A 10933-nucleotide genomic window follows, 5' to 3' on the forward strand; every position below is an offset into this window, starting at 1 on the left:
TCGGAGACATAAACCCAATGCCGCCTGTTCACGCCTAAGATCATGCCCACACCCCCTTCTGGATCACAGCAGAAGCAGCCTCACTCCACGCCACAAATACAAATAAAATCGAGAGATGGAAGCGAGAGTCAAGGCCTGCGGCCGACGTCTAAAATCAACATTTCGTACGGGGGGATCCCTACCGTCGAACCTCCCCGGTTTCAACCTTCCAAACCGCCAATGGTCGACCATCAACCGAATTAGGACCCGGTGGCCGATGCGGCCACCCGATGCCACAAATGGCGAATCAACGATTTGGCGGCCTGCGAATGTGCGGCCACCAATCCCAAACCATCGACCAGCATCGTAAACTCTCCACTACCGCTGCCACTGCTGCTGTTGTCGTCTTCACTCCTTTAAAGGACAAATGGACGAGATCCACTCTGCTTCTGAACAGACAATTGAGTGGAGAACAACATCTAAATATTGCATCTTTAATCCGCTGCTATTAATTCATATGAAAGAAGAACTGTGTCCGGTAAATGATGAATTTCGATTAAAACGTACAGAGCGAAGGCTATAGTAACAGAAAACTAGTTGATCTCACTGTTCTTGCACGCAATAACCTATTGTGACTTTAAATTACTTTGGTAAAAACATTGAGTGGAGACCTCTGTACTCAAGTATGTCAACACGAGTTAAGATTATGTTTGCATCCTGTTCAATACACGGTCAGGCTCATGTGTTGGCACGACGGCCGTTCCATTCCACGGGTGTTTTGTATGAATCAGACCTCACGTTTTTCTGTGCAGCTCATTTTTCTATGTTTACTCTGACCTCAACAAACACCCACCTCACCCCCGCCCCATTCCCCTCACAACCACATCAGACACGTTCGGTGGATTCAGAGAGAGAGACATCTGCATTTCGGAAAATACACACGGGGTTAAGGCCACAATGGGTCTCAACCGGGGGTCTCACTCGGACCACCGGGCAGTTACATGGCAACGTGACCAGGTCTGCCCGACAAGGAAAGCCGTGAGGGCAAGTCCTGTTCAGGTGGAAGTGAAGATGTAATGGAAGAGGGAGGGCAGAGGAAAAAAATGCTCAAGAGGATTCGATAACTTCTGCCACCAGGTCAATTGTCACGAGGAGAAAAACCCAGCACAACGAAGATATTGGTGGATGAAATTAAATCAAACCAAATGGGAAGGAGTCCACAGATGCTGAGTCCCAACCAAGAACAGACCTGTTGGGGACCGTTCATCAGCAGTTTCCCAATTGTTCACACACGATGACGGCAAGACAGAGAAGGAGGAGCCGGCCATGCTGCCGCCCGAGAGCTCATACCTGGTCCCTGCCGCCATGCCTGCCGAGACGTGCTACGACGAAGACTGGGAGGTGTTCGACCCATACGCCTTCATCAAAAACTTGCCTCTGCTATCTGAGGAACAGCTGGTTTGCAAGTCGGCGCTTCCATTCAAGACGCGCAGCACCCCAGAGTACTTGCTCGGCCTAGGTGAAACCCTGGTGCATTGCAGCCTCATTCATCTGGAGGAAGCAGCACTCACATTCTCTGTTCTCTTTCAGGATGTCAACTACCCGGTGTACATTCGCCTGCGTCCATAATGATGTTGGGAGTATTTGGAGAGGATGTCTAAAAAATTTGAGATCATTCTCTTCACTGCATCCATAAGAAGTGTATGTTGACAAACCGCTCAATATTTTGTATCCAGCAAAGAAACCAGTGAGGCCCGGCTATTCAGAGAGCATGGTGTGTGTGTACCAGGAAACTACACCAATGACCTCAACATCCTTGGGAGTGACCTCTCCAAGACCATCATCATTGCCAATGCTCCACAGGCGTTTTTCCTACCAGCTGCCCAATGGGATCCCCATTGTTACTCGTGGGGAAATAGCTTTCTCTGAACGCGTTTTTCCGGGAAGGCATCTCCTGCCACTCACGCGTCACTACGACGACTTGTTGCAGGCCTTGCAAAAGTGGGAGGATGATGCTGATGATGATAAAACTTCCGTTTCACGATGTGTCCCCATACATCCGACAATTTCACGCACCCACTGTAGGACCGTCGTCCTCGGTCGCCGTGGGTGACACTGTATCTCCCGTGGTCTTGCCTACGAACGACAACAAGAACACGCAAAATTAAATGGCCGCATTACACCACTATACATAACACTGTGGTGCCACAGCGACGGGGCCGCTCTGCCGATCCAGGGAGCCGCCCGGCTTCCCCCACCGCACTGCCCCCCATCACCCCCCCCCCCCCCAAATAAGCACACACCCGCACGCATTCCCCCCCCCCCCCCATAGAGCTGGAAGGGAAGGTCACCTGACCGACCGGTTTTTATCCGAGAAACCCTTATCGGGATTCATTCTCACGGTTTCCGGCGATCAGGGAATTGGATGACCTCCCCCGTGCTACGTGGCACCGCGGCGCTGCGGCCAACCTTAATATGGTCTGGTCGCGGCGTGGGGCATTCGGCCACCGCGGTTGAGGCACATTTTCCCCCACACACGCGAGTATCGACGGGGCAGGCAGAGGGAATAAGCATTGTGAAGGAGGAGCATCATTAGAAAACACGCAGCGCATCTGAACTGCATAATCAGGCACCCCCCGCACAGGCAGCGGAGGGACGACGTAATTACGCTCGGGCACGCAGGCATCATTATTAGGGGAGTTAAAGGATACGGCCATTAGTATGAATAACCGGGAGAGCGGGGTCACGCGGGCAGCCGTGCACAAATTCCCACGGCGCACCTTTGTAATGGACGCCGCCGCATGAACCTCGATGATGGGGGCCTGCGTGAGAAAGGGATTAATTAGGATTTACGCCGCTCACTGATTAGCGGATCAAAAGCGCCCGGAACCGCCGTGCGCGGGCTCGAGGTGCACGAGCCCATGGTTCAGCGCAGCATCCCTTTGAGGTAGGGGGAATAAATAGGAGGGGCGCAAGGGGGAAGGGGCTCTCTTCTCTCCAGGCCAGCGGACCAGCAGCAGCTCCAGCCAGCGACCCGGACGTCCGTGCGACGTATCGAGGTACCTCCGCGGGCGCCAAACAGTGAGTGGGGAGGTGAAGTAGGATAATAGCCGATAAATAGGGAATAGGTACCGGTTTAGTGGAATAGGCCAGCCTCGTCGACTCGCTGATTCAACATTAGTTACCAGGTAATAAATCATTAATAGCGAAGCGTGGTCTCGCGTGATCTTGTCGTGCAGAGTGTCGCGTGGGGAGCTGCGTGTGTGTGCGTGTGTTCACTCCGTGTGTGATACAGGTGCGCGATCATAACGTGAGTGGAGTTGGAGTGCGCGGAGCGGCGTGTGTGTGGGAGTGCGTATACGTTCGTTACGTGTCGGATACGGATGCGCATTGGTAACGTGCCGCACAGGGCTATACTGCAAGCACGGCGTTTGATTGACGATGATGTGCGCACGTATGCTCGCAGCGTGGGAGCGCGACGCGAGGCTGTAACAGTAGGGGCGTCGCGTTCGAATGCCGGCGAAACCGTAGCGGGTAACAGGGAGGTGGGGTAACGTAAACGGAATAGGGGATGCAGGCGGGAGGGACCCCGGGGGCCAACGGCCCCCACATATTGGTGTCAGAAACGGGACGATCCCCCGCACCCCCAAGGGAATGAGGACCCCCAACCCAGATTAAAATCAAATGCACATTTACGGGCAAAGGAATTCCATCATGGAAATCGTTTGCCCGCAGCATCAGGGGGGCGAAAAAGGTTAATGGGTGGTCAGATGAGGAGGCGTTGCAGCAGTTAGAGCTACATTTAGATGGGCGGGCAGCTGACTTTGTGGAAGCTTTGCCCGCAAGCGCACAAACTCAGTGGGAAAAATTAATGTGCGAACTCGAACGGCGCTTCGGCGCCTATGACGAGGAGGATGCGCAGACGGCCTTAGAGGCACGCCGCCGCCAACCCGGCGAAGATCTACGAGATTACGCCGAGGATGTGCGCATGTTGACCCAGCTCGCGTACCCAGAGTATGAGGCAAAAATAATTGAGGGCCTCGCCGCCGGTAAAATCCAGCGATATTTGGCACACACCCCGTGGTGGCAGCCAAATATAGACGGTGCACGCCTCTCCTTTAACACCCTCGTCGAGCGTGCGCGCTAATGCGAGAAACTCTCGGGTGAGCGCGCGCAGCCTCGAGGGATGGGACGAGAGTGCGCCGTAGCGAGCCTATTCTCCGACGAGGAGGAAGAGCTCGCCATCGCAGTAAAGGGACGGGCAAGGGAGCCCCAGAGACCCAGCGAAACAACCCCGGGGTGGGTAGCTGGGTTACAGGCCGGTATGGGAGATATGATAAACCAAGTAGGTGAGAGGGTAACCCAAGTAGACGATAAAATGAGCCGAAATATGGCCAAGCTACAGTCTACCATTCAGTCTGAGATGGGTGAGCTACACTCCACAGTAGGGGGGCTGGCCGGGAAGGTATCCCAATTAGAGTCCGAGTTGGAACAACTGCGTACAGGGAGAGGGAGCGGGCAGGGGACCCACTACGGAGCCGCCACCCCTCCCCGGACGTGTTATGTGTGCGATCGGCGAGGGCATCTCAGGAGGGACTGTCCTCAGGTCGCCCGAGCTAGACAAGGGCTAAGGTCAAACACTAAGGCCCCCCTAGAGAGGAGACCACCGGGGGGTGAACTCGACGTAGCCCCGACACAAACAAGCTGTAGTGATAATGGCGAGCGAGTGATCTCCACACAGGTTCCAGCAACAACGCCCATGGAAACGGTGACTCCTGGCGACTGGCTACGGGAGCTGGTGGCGGGGATCACGGGGGCCACGTCGCTGGTGGAAGGGGAGGTAAACGGAGTGCGTACCCGAATTCTGCTGGACACGGGGGCGGTAGCCTCGCTCGTGAGTGCAGCGCACTGCAGCGCGATCGGGGTCGACGTGCGTCACCTGCAGGCCCCGGACCGAGCGCTGCACACGGCGAGCGGAGCCGGAATGGGGCTGCTGGGTAGAGCCACCCTAGAGGTCCGCATAGGCAGTCAGGTTTGCACCCAGGAGTTCTACGTGTCGAGTGCGTTGTGTCACGAGTGTATCGCAGGTACCGACCTCTTAGAACGGCTGGGACTCAACGTGCAACCCCGCCAGCGATGCGCCACCATGGAGAGCAACGGCGAGCGGATACCGTTCTTGGGATGAAAACCGACGCACCCACGCTTCGCACCTGTGGCCGCTATCCTGGCGACGGCAGTCACCATCAGCCCGCTCACCGAGATGCTGGTACCGGTGGCAACATTCCCCACCGACCCCGCGCTCCGACCATCAGGAGAGGTAATGCTAACTCCTCACCCGGAGTTGGCAAAACGGTATGGGGTCGTGGGATCCGCCACGTTGGTAAACGCAGATGGGGACCGATTGTTTATGCGGATGTTTAACCCCCACAGTACCCCAGCGATACTGCGGCGGCGCACCCCGATAGCCACCGTACACCCCCTGCACGCACGCCACTCTAACGACTCGGTGTTCGCACTCTGGGCTGAGGACCCCGGTCGTCCTGAGGGTGACCAGGACCTGGCCTGGCGAGTCGGCCCGACTCCCTGAGCCGAGGTCATTCCCCTGCTCGACGCGTTACATGTACCATGGGCGGATTTACCTAAGGGAGAGGCCGATCGGCTGCGCGAGTTACTGCGGGAGTATGCCGACGTATTCAGTGAACACGACTCGGACGTGGGTCGGACCGATCTTGTTAAGCACCAAATTGACACCGGTGCAGCCCGACCCATCAAACTCCCTGCGTACCGAGTGGGCGCACCCGAACGCGCCCAAATCAAAGAGGCAGTTGGGGACATGCTTCGCGATAACATAATTCAGCCCTCGGCGAGCCCCTGGTCAGTCCCAGTGGTACTAGTAACGAAAAAGGATGGGTCAACCCGGTTCTGCGTCGATTACCGTAAACTAAATGCAGTCATGCTTGGCGATGCCTTCCCCATACCCCGCATCGACGACACCTTCGACAGCCTCGCAGGAGCGCGGTATTTTTCCACCCTCGATCTGGCGTCCGGTTACTGGCAGGTGGAGATGACGGAGGAGGATCGGCCAAAAACAGCATTCACCACCCCGATGGGCCTGTTTGAGTTTCGAGTGTTGCCGTTCGGACTCACTAACGTGCCCGCGACGTTCCAGCGGTTGATGGAGTTGGTGATGCGGGGCTTGCAGTGGGAACAGTGCCTGATTTACTTGGACGATGTGATAGTGTTCAGTAGATCTTTGTCTGAGCATTGGTCCAGGCTTCGAGAGGTGTTCCAGCGACTGTGAGCGGCTCATCTCAAGCTCAAGCCGCGTAAGTGTTACATTGCGCAGCGCGAGGTGGGGTACCTCGGACACCGAGTCAGCGAGGCAGGGGTGAGCACCGATCCCGAGAAGGTGCGTGCCGTAGTGGATTGGCCGTGGCCGAGGAACCTGACGGAGATCAGGTCATTCTTGGGACTCGCCACTTATTACCGTCGATTTGTAAAGGGATTCAGTGAGATTGCACGCCCCCTCACCCAACTCACCTACCCTAAGAACCCCTATCAGTGGTCGGAGGCCTGTCAGACGGCTTTCACCACACTCAAAGACCACCTCACCCACATCCCCACCTTGGCTTTCCCAGATTTCACCACCGATTTTATTTTGGACACTGACGCCTACAGCAGTGGGCTGGGCGCGGTGCTGTCGCAAGTGCAGGGTGGGACGGAGCGGGTCATCGCGTACGCCAGTCGGACCCTGAGCAGGGCCGACCTGAACTATTGCGTAACCCGTCAGGAACTGTATGCCGTGATTTTCGCGTGTAAACAGTTCCGACCGTACTTGTACGACAGGAGATGTCATGTGCGCACCGATCATTATGCACTGCAGTTCCTCCTTACATTCAAGGAACCGCGGGGGCAGATGGCTCGATGGCTGGCGCAGCTGCAGGAGTACAACCTGCAGATCGAGTACCGAGCGGGGCGGACACACGCGAACGCGGACGCCGTGTCAAGACGGCCCGCGGTGCGCGCTGAGACGAGGGAGGGAGACGCCTGCCCGTGCTTCACGGGGGGACGCTGCCGCCAGGCAGCAGAACCCAAGGAGCGCGCGGAAACTAAACCCCCCCCCCCCCCCGAGAGAGAGTGCGGTGTGCGCCACAGGAACCCCTGCAGAAGGAGCCCGGGGACAGACGGATCATCCCACCCCAACCGGGCGGATCCAAGAGGATGTCGGCTGCGCCTTCCCGGGCTTGGACGACGAGCAGCTGCGACAAACCCAGCAGCGGGATCCGGATCTGGCGGCGGTGGAGGCGGCACTGCGAGAGAAGAAGGATGCACTACCAGGGCCCTGGAGCGGTTTGTATGCCCGGTTGTGTGTAGAAAACAGGGTGGTGAGGGAACTGGCCGACGCTGGGCAGCCGGGGTGCATCTGCGTTCCCGCCCATGTGCGACCCCAACTACTACGACTGGTACACGACCACCCGCTCGGGGGCCATGATGGGGAACGGCGCACCCGGGAGACTCTGCGTCGCCAGTATCTCTGGCCTAAATTGGCGCAAGATGTGGCCGCCTGGGTGCAGGGCTGCCGGGCCTGTCAGCAGTGTGGGCAAAAGCCGGCGAGATACCAGGTACCCCTGAGGCCGTTCCGAGTCAGTCGGACGAATCAGTTGGTCAGAATCGACCTGCAGGGGCCCTTTCCACGATCCCACCGGGGCAACCGATATATTCTCGTAGCGGTGGAGTACTTCACCCGCTACCCCGTGGCGGTGGCTATCCCGAATAAAACAGCCCTCGTAGTGGCCCGGGCCTTCGTGGAAAACTACGTACTTAAGTGCGGGATCCCCGAACGAGTCATTACCGACCAGGGTAGTGAATTCGAGGCCGAACTATTCCAGGCGCTGTGCCGAGAGTTCGGGATCCAGAAGGACCGAACCACGGCGTATCACCCCCAGGCGAACGGGATGGTAGAGAGGATGAACCAGACTCTAGACCGGGAAGCTTAAACGCATGGCGGCCGCGAATCAACAGGACTGGGACAAACACCTCCGCTATGCCCTGTTCGCCTACACCACCGCCGTTCACACATCTACGGGACAGACCCCGTTCCTAATGATGTTTGGTCGCGAGTCTCGCCTGCCCGCAGATCTGCTGTTCGGTGTCCCTCCGCCGCAACGGGAGGAAGGGAGCCACCCCGTGGAGCACTTGCTGGAGACCCTGCGAGGGGCCAGGGGCCGAGCCTACCCGCACGGAGAGGCCTCACACCAGCGGCAAGAGCAGGGCGCCCGACCCCGTATGGAGCCCCCCTTCTACACTGCGGGCTCCGAGGTGTGGCTGTACACTCCCCGTGTCGGTGCCGGACAGGTGGGGAAGCTGACCACCTACTGGCGAGGACCCTGGATTGTGAGACGGCAGATCTCACCATGGACGGTGCTGATTCAGGGAGGAGAGAGGGGCTGGGAGATGGTGGTCAACATCCGCCGACTGAAGCCGTGGCGAGCAGCCCCCGAGGGGGGGAGCCCCGCCGTCCAAGTACCCCGAAACCCCGGGGTCCCCCCACCCCCCGTGCCCGGGGGCCTCGCGCAGTATATGGGCCCCACGGAGCCGCGGGCTCCGAGGGGCCCCGGGCGGGGCCGGGGGCGACGAGGACGGCGACCCTTAAACCCCACCGCCTCTGAGTTTGTTCCCCAGCCCGCAGGTGCCAGGGGCCGAGGGGAGCCGTTGGAATGGAGGAGGAGACCACCGCCGGAGCCCCGGGAGACGGAGCCGCCACCCCCGAGGCCAGCCACAAGGGCCGGGCGAATCCCGCGGACCCCGCGGCGATACCTCGTGGGGGCAACCCAGGCGAGGTGCTCCAGTCAACCCGGGACGGGGACTGGCACCCCGGGGGGCTATGTGGTGCCACAGCGACAGGGCCGCTCTGCCGAGCCAGGGAGCCGCCCGGCTTCCCCCACCGCACTGCCCCCCATCATCCCCCCCACATAAGCACACACCCGCACGCATTCCCCCCCCCCCCCCCCATAGAGCTGGAAGGGAAGGTCACCTGACCGACCGGTTTTTATCCGAGAAACCCTTATCGGGATTAATTCTCACGGTTTCCGGCGATCAGGGAATTGGATGACCTCCCCCGTGCTACGTGGCACCGCGGCGCTGCGGCCGACCTTAATATGGTGTGGTCGCGGCGTGGGGCATTCGGCCACCGCGGTTGAGGCGCATTTTCCCCCACACACGCGAATATCGACGGGGCAGGCAGAGGGAATAAGCATTGTGAAGGAGGAGCATCATTAGAAAACACGCAGCGCATCTGAACTGCATAATCAGGCACCCCCCGCACAGGCAGCGGAGGGACGACGTAATTACGCTCGGGCACGCAGGCACCATTATTAGGGGAGTTAAAGGATACGGCCATTAGTATGAATAACCTGGAGAGCGGAGTCACGCGGGCAGCCGTGCACAAATTCCCACGGCGCACCTTTGTAATGGACGCCGCCGCATGAACCTCGATGATGGGGGCCTGCGTGAGAAAGGGATTAATTAGGATTTACGCCGCTCACTGATTAGCGGATCAAAAGCGCCCGGAACCGCCGTGCGCGGGCTCGAGGTGCACGAGCCCATGGTTCAGCGCAGCATCCCTTTGAGGTAGGGGGAATAAATAGGGGGGGCGCAAGGGGGAAGGGGCTCTCTTCTCTCCAGGCCAGCGGACCAGCAGCAGCTCCAGCCAGCGACCCGGACGTCCGTGCGACGTATCGAGGTACCTCCGCGGGCGCCAAACAGTGAGTGGGGAGGTGAAGTAGGATAATAGCCGATAAATAGGGAATAGGTACCGGTTTAGTGGAATAGGTCAGCCTCGTCGACTCGCTGATTCAACATTAGTTACCAGGTAATAAATCATTAATAGCGAAGCGTGGTCTCGCGTGATCTTGTCGTGCAGAGTGTCGCGTGGGGAGCTGCGTGTGTGTGCGTGTGTTCACTCCGTGTGTGATACAGGTGCGCGATCATAACGTGAGTGGAGTTGGAGTGCGCGGAGCGGCGTGTGTGTGGGAGTGCGTATACGTTCGTTACGTGTCGGATACGGACGCGCATTGGTAACGTGCCGCACAGGGCTATACTGCGAGCACGGCGTTTGATTGACGATGATGTGCGCACGTATGCTCGCAGCGTGGGAGCGCGGCGCGAGGCTGTAACAGTAGGGGCGTCGCGTTCGAATGCCGGCGAAACCGTAGCGGGTAACAGGGAGGTGGGGTAACGTAAATGGAATAGGGGATGCAGGCGGGAGGGACCCCGGGGGCCAACGGCCCCCACAACACTATACAATGCTATAGACTACACTATACAGCACACACTACAATACACTACTATATCGTACACTACACACTACACAGGACACGATACACTACACTACTAAACACTACACTCTTATACTCAATTGCAAAATAAATTATTTACAAGTGCTTGTTGTTGTGTTTAGATTGTTGCCATTTCCCAGCACTACCGATTAGCATGGTTGGCTATGTACGGTGGTGCCAATGAAGTTCAACATATACACAAAACACTCCAATACACAATAAATACTACACTATACACTACGCTACACACTACACTATACACTGCTTTACACTACACTACTATATACTACACACTACATGGACATTTTCAAAACCCATCATCCCTCCTTCCTCCTCTCTGTCTCTCCCAGGATGCCGGTGAGGTGGTGTAAACGACAGTGACTGTGGGTAGCAAGCAGACTGCCGGTTCTGACACTATACACTACACACTACACTATACACGACTATACACTTGATTGCTTGCTTAAGGTAGTCTATCGCATCCTACGATGACTTCCATTACTTCTTGTCGGTTATCTGATGGTTGTATATTTCGATGCGGGATGCACACAGTCTGCCACAGACAGAGCATACATATGCCTGTCCCGTTGAGGTTGATGCAGCCATGGTCACATGTC

The 10933-nt window shown here is 57.6% G+C and overlaps 1 pseudogene; it reads left to right on the forward strand.

Moving 5' to 3' along the window:
• Nucleotides 1-1305: 1305 nt before the first annotated feature.
• Nucleotides 1306-1992, forward strand: LOC144738067 (CTD small phosphatase-like protein 2-A pseudogene; annotated as a pseudogene).
• The last annotated feature ends 8941 nt before the right edge of the window (nucleotides 1993-10933 follow it).

The sequence above is a fragment of the Lampetra planeri genome, chromosome 77, assembly GCF_965212315.1.
Source record: "Lampetra planeri chromosome 77, kcLamPlan1.2.h2, whole genome shotgun sequence".
NCBI classification, from domain to species: domain Eukaryota; kingdom Metazoa; phylum Chordata; class Hyperoartia; order Petromyzontiformes; family Petromyzontidae; genus Lampetra; species Lampetra planeri.